We start from the raw sequence: 8061 nt of genomic DNA, 5'->3' as shown, positions 1-8061 counted from the left end.
AGCTTGTATCATATTTATATCATCATTGGCCAAAATAAGTCACATGGCCCAGCCTAACATCAATGGTGGAAGGGACTGCCTGAGGGCATGAATCACTGGAGTCCTTACCACAAAAGCAGATCATAACACTCCCTCTAATTCTAATTTTTCATGTTTCTTTCATATGCAAATATACTCACTCTCTCCCAGGACCTCCTCCCCACCCCCAAGTCTCATCCAATTATAACATCAAGCTTGAAATTCAGAATTTTGTGATTTCTATCAGCCCTAAATAAGGATGAGGCTTCTCAGGTACAGTTGCTGGCTATGGCTCCTATGAATACAGAGAACTGCCAACTACAGAAACAAGTTATGTGCAAGGCACACACTCAACAAACAATAAGGAGACAGAATAATTGCAACAAGTACTTAAACAATAAGGAGACAGAATAATTGCAGTAAGTACTTCCATTTGAAAAGGGAATGAATGAGAGGCATATAACAGTCACTGATTCATAAGAGTTCTGAAACCCAGCCAGGCCATAATGCCAGATTCCCTACTCTGAGAGCAGGACTCAGTTCTGCTCCCTAGGGCCAGCTCCCCCAATCCTTTATTCTCCATGGCTCTTGGCTCCTTTCTCTGGGATATTGATTTTGTCTTCCGAGGCAACTCCTTTTCCATGAGAAATGTTCTGTGTTTGCAACTGAGTAGATTCCAGCTCATTTCTTGCCCATAGAAAGTTGAGGGGCAGTGGTCATTTTGCAATTTATGAAATACCAGATCCTATTCCTCCAAGTCAGCTATTTGTTTTATTTTGTTTTGCTTGCAGAACAGCCCTGTTTAAAATGTTACAAGTGTTCTAGGATTTTCACTTAATTTCACCACTGCTCCAAAGCTACGTTCATAATTTTTTTTGACTGGCTTTTGTCTGTGTTGGCTTTGCTTGGTTGCTGTGGAAGTGATATTCCTAAGATTCTTAGAGCCTCCTTTGTCTACCTGAGACACTCAATGGGAACCACCTGAAATATGAAATTCTAACAAAGGATCTTATAGCCATACCCTTGATCTCTATCATGAGGCCATTTCTTATTTTGAGAATTATTTGCTGGCCGCAGGCCCTAAAGATGAAACACAGTTTTGTTTTTAAACTAAGCAACGTTCTTGTTTCTCTATGTTGAAATTTCATATAAGGAACTTTTTATTTTATTTATTTTTTGTATCTGTTTGTACCCATATCTTATCTGCTGGTAAAATAAGCTGGTTGATACTGGTATTCTGCCTGGAAATATCCTTTGCCAGATCTGCATGAACATTAAGTACATTTTCCATCTTCCAAGTTGCCACAGGTGACAGTTTTGCTAGTATTCTAACCATGACATAACATAGGTCACCATTTTTTCCAGTCTGCTATAGCAATTTCCTCATTGCTTTCCCACTCTTTGCTAACAGTTTGTCACTTTTTCATCCTTGATAACATATTTCTCTGTGTTTTTCTGATCTCTGTCAATATTTGTTCAAAGTCAGTGTCATAGGTTTCAGGTTTTTATAGTAACAGCACCTCACACTAGGTACCAATTTCTGTATCAGCCATCTTTTACTGTGTGGAAGAACCACAGCATGTAGCATCTAAACACAACGAACATTTTGATTTCTCATGATTCTGTGGGCCACCTGGGGATTTCTTCTGACCAGAGTTGATTCAGCTGGAACTGTTCTTAGTCACACGTCTGGACCTCAACTGAATGACTGAGCTAGCCGGAGATCTCTCATGATCTCTCCTCCACCAACAGCTCATCCTAGACTTGTTTGTGTGCTAGTGGTAGGGTTCTTTAGAGCAAGAGAGGGCAAGCACCAATGCTAAAGTGCTATTCCAACCTTGGCTTGAGTCAAATTTGCTATTGTCCCGTTACTCAAAGCAAGTCATACAGCCAATGCCAGAGTCAGTGTGTGAGGGGATTACCCTAAGGCATGTAAACAAGGAGGCCTGGCTCATTGGGGATCATTACTCCACCAGTCTACCACACAGCCCTTCGGATATCCAGAGGGGCCTTCAGGATTACAGTCTGGTGGATGGTTACTGGGTGTCATGAAGTACATATATTTTGAGATGTCAGGCAAGCTCCAGAGCTAAATTAGACTTCCAATTTTCTCTTAGAACTTACTTTCTTCTACCTGTCCCTCTCTCAAATGATGAATACCTTGCAGTCACGTTCTAGCTGTGTAACTCCGCTCTGCTGGCTATGGTTGATTGGACCAGTGATAGGTATCTAAACTAAAATTAACCAATTAGATTCTCTCTCCCGGAGATTTCTTGAATAGAGATAATAAATGTACACTGAAGTATCTTGTCTGCTGTTTAAGTGACAATGAGAAAGAAAAAAAAAATGAAAGAGACACACAAGGAGAAAGAGTAACAAAGGATATTATGGAAATTCTGGTATTTTTAAAATTTGATTTCAATCTTTCTTGTGATGACCCTGTATTCTCACCATGCATCTCTCTGTCTCAACCTTTTCTTTTACCTTTATCTAAAACAGAATTTGTATTGGTTATTTACAACTATAACCCACTGCCATCAAGTCGATTCTAACTCACAGCAACTCTATATGACATAATAGTACTGCCCCACAAGGTGTGTGAGCCAAGGAATGCAGGGGCCTAGAAGAAGGCAGCCATCGGATGCCCTCAAAAAGCACTGAGGGTCATAGGAGATAAAGCTAAAGCTATGGTCAAAATCAAGGACTGAGAGAAGAGCCAGGAATGGGTAATAAAACCCAAAATTCAAGAATGAGTAGATTCAGAAAAGAATAAGAAGAAATTCTTTTTGTAAGAGCAGTGACATAGGTAGAAACAAGAACTTTGTAATGTAGAATCTGGGATACTCATTTCTTGCTGGATGCAGTGTGGATGAGTTGGACTGGATTAAAGACACCAAAACAAAACAAAACAAAACCCACTGTCATCGAGTCACTTCCAACTCATAGTGACCCCCACTAGGTTTCCAAGGCAGTCAATCTTTATGGATGTAGATTGCCTCATCTTCTTTCCACCAAATGGCAGATGGATTTGAACTTCCAACCTTCTGGCTAGCAACCAAATGCCTTAGGAACTACACTGACACAGAGTTGGACAAATAGAATTTGACAACTATCATGCCAATGTTCATATAGTTTTATGGATTTTTTTAAAAATTATTTTATCCACATGTTTCTGAGTTATTTCCTGATATTTATTGTTATTTCAAATGACTACTCTCCAACAAAATAATATGTCATCATTTACCATTTTGCTATAACACCATGTTTAGACAGTTCCAGTTTTCTGCTGCTAAAATAATTCTGTTATGGTCATCCTGATAGATTTATACTTTCAATTTCATTCCTTTGATACATTTTCCAATCTTTCAAGAATAAGATCACTTGTTATATTAACATATTTAAGGTAAATGATCTAAGTGGGCAGTGTTTTCTAGAAGAGTTGTACCATCATATAACACTGTCATTGGCCTCCCTGTTGCCTTGAAATCTTATTATCGAGTTTTATTATGTTTCTTTCTTTTAAAAAAATAATCTCACAGATGAATAGCATCTCACAGTTTTTATTTGCATGTCTTTCATTCTAAGTAGGAAAATCATTTTTCCTTGTATTGACTTACCAAATTCTTCTCATTTGAAGTTGACTCCAAACATAGAGTGCAAATTTGAATTAGGTTTAGTGGAAAATGGCAAAAATTAAAAATCCAAACAACAGCAATGATAAAGGAGCATTTTTCTTTTTCACATAGAAGAAGGCTCTGAAGATGGTCCAGTCCTGGCAGGGCTCCCGTGTTGTCAGAGACCCAAGCTCTGTAAATCTCCTGGCTCTATTAGCCTCAGCAACAGTTTTCACTTCCTGATCTGGATTCCATTCAGCATGAAGGAGAAGGAGGTGGAGGTGGACATGAGATGCACCACTTCCCTTTAAGGATATTTTCCAGAAGGTGCACACCACTTCTGTTTCTATCCCATTGGTGAGCACTAGTTTTATTTCCTAGCAAGAAGAGAATAGATATCATGTCAACCAGCAGTATTTGTGACTGACAGCAAGTATCCATATCCCAAGAGATTTGAGAAAATGCTAGCAGAGTGAGAAAAAGATGTCACCATTCTCGAGAGGAAATAAGCGTGAAGAGAGCCAAAACTCAGACAGGCACAAAGAAATAGGTGCATGGTATTGGGAAAACGTTTTCTGTGGGAAATCAAGTGCTCCCTGATTGTGGACTCTTTCCAGATGCTAAACCCTTTGTCTTCTCTAATAGACTTTCCATCTTCTCACCAAATTCTGAACATTTTTCCAGACCTAACTCATACCTCAACTCTTTCTGCAACTTTCCCTGAGCAACCAAAGCATTTATTACACATTTCAGTCTTGACATTGAGATGGGTTGTTATTGTTGTTAGGCGTCATTGAGTTGGATCTGACTCATAGTGACCCTGCATACAACAGAATGAAACGCTGCCCAATCCTGTGTCAGCCTCATGATCCTTGCTATACCTGAACTCATCGTTGCAGTCACTGTGTCAATCCATCTCTATGAGGGCCTTCCCCTTTTTCGTTGACCCTCCACTTTACCAAGCATGATATCATTCCCTAAGTAATGGTTCCTTTTGACAACATGACCAAAGTAGGTGAGATGAAGTCTGGCCATTCTTGCTTCCAAGGAGTATTCTGGCAACACTTCTTCCAGGACAGATTGGTTAGTTCTTTTGGCAGTCTATGGTACTTTCAGTATTCTTCTCCAACACAACTCAAAAGCATCAACTCTTCTTTGGTCTTCCTTATTCATTGTCCAGCTTTCACATATATATGAGGTGACTGAAAATACCATGGCTTGGGTTATGTGTACCTTAGTCTTCAAAGAGACATCTTTGCCCTCCAGCAGATTTGCCCAGTATAATACATGACTTGATGTCTTGACTACTGCTTCCATTGGTGCTGATTGTGGAATCAAGTAATATGGAATCTTTGAAAACTTCAATCTTTTCTCCAATCTATCTACTTTCTCATATCCTCTTATCTTAATTTAGTAACACTTTCACACTTCCAAATAATCTGATTGCTGGAAGACTAGAATTTCAGCATTCGATGTATATAATTTGTCCAAGAAAGTGTTGTTGCTGACACTAAAGAATAATGTAGAATCTGCAAAACACCACATAATGTGGATGAACTTGGAGGACATTATGCTGAGTGAAATAAGTCAATCACAAAAGGACAAATATTGTATTAGTCCATTATTGTAAAACTCAAGGAAAGGTTTATCTATAGAAGGGAATTTTCTTTGTTGGTTACCAGGGGTGGGAGGGGAAGGAAGGGAACACTGTTAGATAGATACAGATAAGTATGGATTTGGGTGAAGAAAAGGGCAATGTACCAAATGTGAGTGAACAATATGGTGGCATTGAGGAAGAGAAAGACAGAGAGGTACATGGGAGGTGCAGACAACAAAGATGAACCCTTTTGCACATACAGTAAGTACTACATTGTCACTGAAGGCAAACATGGGTATATGGGTGGATAGATGGGTGGACAGGCTGAACTAGTAGGTATGTCTATGAAGTGGAGAGTGTACCCAAGAACATGTATAGGGCTGGCAAACAATGGTCCTATAAGTTTATGTGAATGATCAGAATTCCCATGTATATAGTAGAGCTGACAATGGGCAAGGTTGTAGTCACTGCTTGGTCACAGCCAGCTACCCAGAGGGACCGAGTAGTTGAACCTGTGGGCTCAGGACCATAGTCGCAGGGGACATCAAGCTCAATTGGCATAACATACTATACAAAATATTGTTCCACCTCCTACTTTGGTGAGTAGCGACTGGGATCTTAAAAGCTAGCAAGCTGCCATCTAGATGAATGATGGGTCTCTCCTCATCCAGAGCAAAGAAGAATGAAGAAAACCAAAATTCAGGGAAACAGTTAGGCCTAGCGACTGGTACACCATCTGATCTGCAGCCTATATGACTATGAGACCAGAAGAACTAGATGGTACCCAGCTACTACTGTCAACCACTTGGAAGGGGATCTATGTAGGAGATCCTTGATAGAGAGGGAGAACAATGTGGAAGAAAACTGAAAGTCATTTGGAGAAAGAAAAAGGGGGGGGGGACCAGGTTTGCTGGTCTGATAGAGCCTGGTAGAACCACTGAGACTATGGCCCCTAGCTGCCCTTCAGATATGGAATTGAACCCACACCTGTGGCTTCGAGCCAAAAAAAAAAGACAGGCATATGAGCTGAACATTTACATGAGATAGATACTCTCCTTGGAGAGAACAATCATGGGAGAAAGAAGGGCTGCTTATGCACAGGGAGACAGCTCAGGGGCAGGAGTCCATGGAAGGATGGGCACAGGGAAGAGGTAACTATCAGGAGGAAGTGGGAGGGAAGTTGTTGCATTGTGGTAAATTGTGGTCAATGTCATGAGACAAAGTGTATGTGTATGTGAACTGCTGTATGGAAAGTGAATTTGTCCTGTAAATTTTCACCCAAACCACAATAAAAAAGAAGAAGAAGGAGAAGGAGAAGGAGAAGAAAAGGACAACAAATATGAGCATGTTAAGTTAAAAAAAAAAAAAAGAAAGAAAGTGTTATTGCTGTTAGGTGCTGGCAAGTTGGCACCGACCCACAGCATCCCTATGAAGAACAGAATGAAATACTGCTGGGTCCTGTGCCATCTTCACAGTTCTTGCTACGCTCAAGCCCATTGTTGAAACCAATCCATCTTGTTGAGGGCCTTCCCCTTTTTCGCTAACCCTCCACTTTACAAGCATGATATCTTTCTCCAGGGAATGGTCCTTTCTGATAACACGACCAAAGTTATCACCAAGCAGTATTCTGTCTGCACTTCTTCCAGGACAGATTTGGTCATTCTTCTGGAAGTGCATGATCTTTTCAATATTCTTCACCAACAACACAATTCAAAGGCAGAAACTCTTCTTCAGTCTTCCTTATACTTTGCCCAGCTTTTCACGTGCATATGAGACAATTGAAAATTCCATGACTTGTTAGGTTCACCTTAGTCTTCAAAGTGACATCTTTGCTCTTCAACACTTTTAAAGAAGTCTTTTGCAGCAGATTTTCCCAGTGCAATACCATGTCTGATTTCTTGACTGCTGCTTCCATGGGTGTTGATTTTGTATGCAAGTAAAATGAAATCTTTACAACTTCAGTCACTTCTCCATTTATCACAATGCTGCTTATTGGTCCAGGTGTGAGGATTTTCATTCTTTTATGTTGAAGTGTAATCCAAACTGCAGACTGTAGTCTTTAATCTTCATCAATAAGTGCTTCAGTCATCTTCCCTTTCAGCAAGCAAGGTTGTGTCATCTGCATATCACAGGTTGTTAATGATTCTTCCTCCAATCCAGATGCCATGTTCTCCTTCATATAGTCCAGCATCTTGGATTATCTGTTCAACGTTCAGATTGAATAAGTATGGTGAAAGGATAAAACCCTGACACATACCTTTCCTTATTTTAAACTATGTAGTATCCCCTAGTTCTGTTCTAATGATGCTTCTTTTTCTATGTACCAATTCTTCATGAGAACATTAAGTGTTCTGTATTTCCTATTCTTGGTAATGTCATCAATAATTTGGCATGATGCACACACTCCAATGCTTTTGCACAGTCAATTAAACAGAAGTAAGCATCCTTCTGGTATTCCTTGCTTTTAGCCAAGATCCATCTGACATCAGCAATGATGTCCCTCATTCCACATCGTCTTCTAAATTTAGCTTGCATTTCTGGAAGTTCCCTGTCAATATACTGCTGCAACCATTTTTGAATTATTGTCAGCAAAATTTTACTTGCCTGTGATATTAATTATATTGTTAGATAATTTCCACATTGTGTTGGATCACTTTTGTTTGAAATGGGTGCAAATATGGATGTCTTCTAGTTAGTTAGCCAGGTAGCTGTCTTTCATATTACTTGATGTAGATAAGTAAGTGCCTCTAATATGGCATCTGTTTGTTAAAACATCTCAGTGGGTATTCTGTCAATTCCTGGAAGCTTCTTTTTCACAATGTCTTCAGTGCA

Source organism: Orycteropus afer, unplaced genomic scaffold, assembly GCF_000298275.1.
Source record: "Orycteropus afer afer isolate SDZICR_OR568_19922 unplaced genomic scaffold, OryAfe1.0 scaffold00300, whole genome shotgun sequence".
In the NCBI taxonomy this organism is placed as follows: Eukaryota; Metazoa; Chordata; class Mammalia; order Tubulidentata; family Orycteropodidae; genus Orycteropus; species Orycteropus afer.
The sequence above is the reverse complement of the archived record's forward strand: the minus strand, read 5'-3'. Positions refer to the sequence as shown.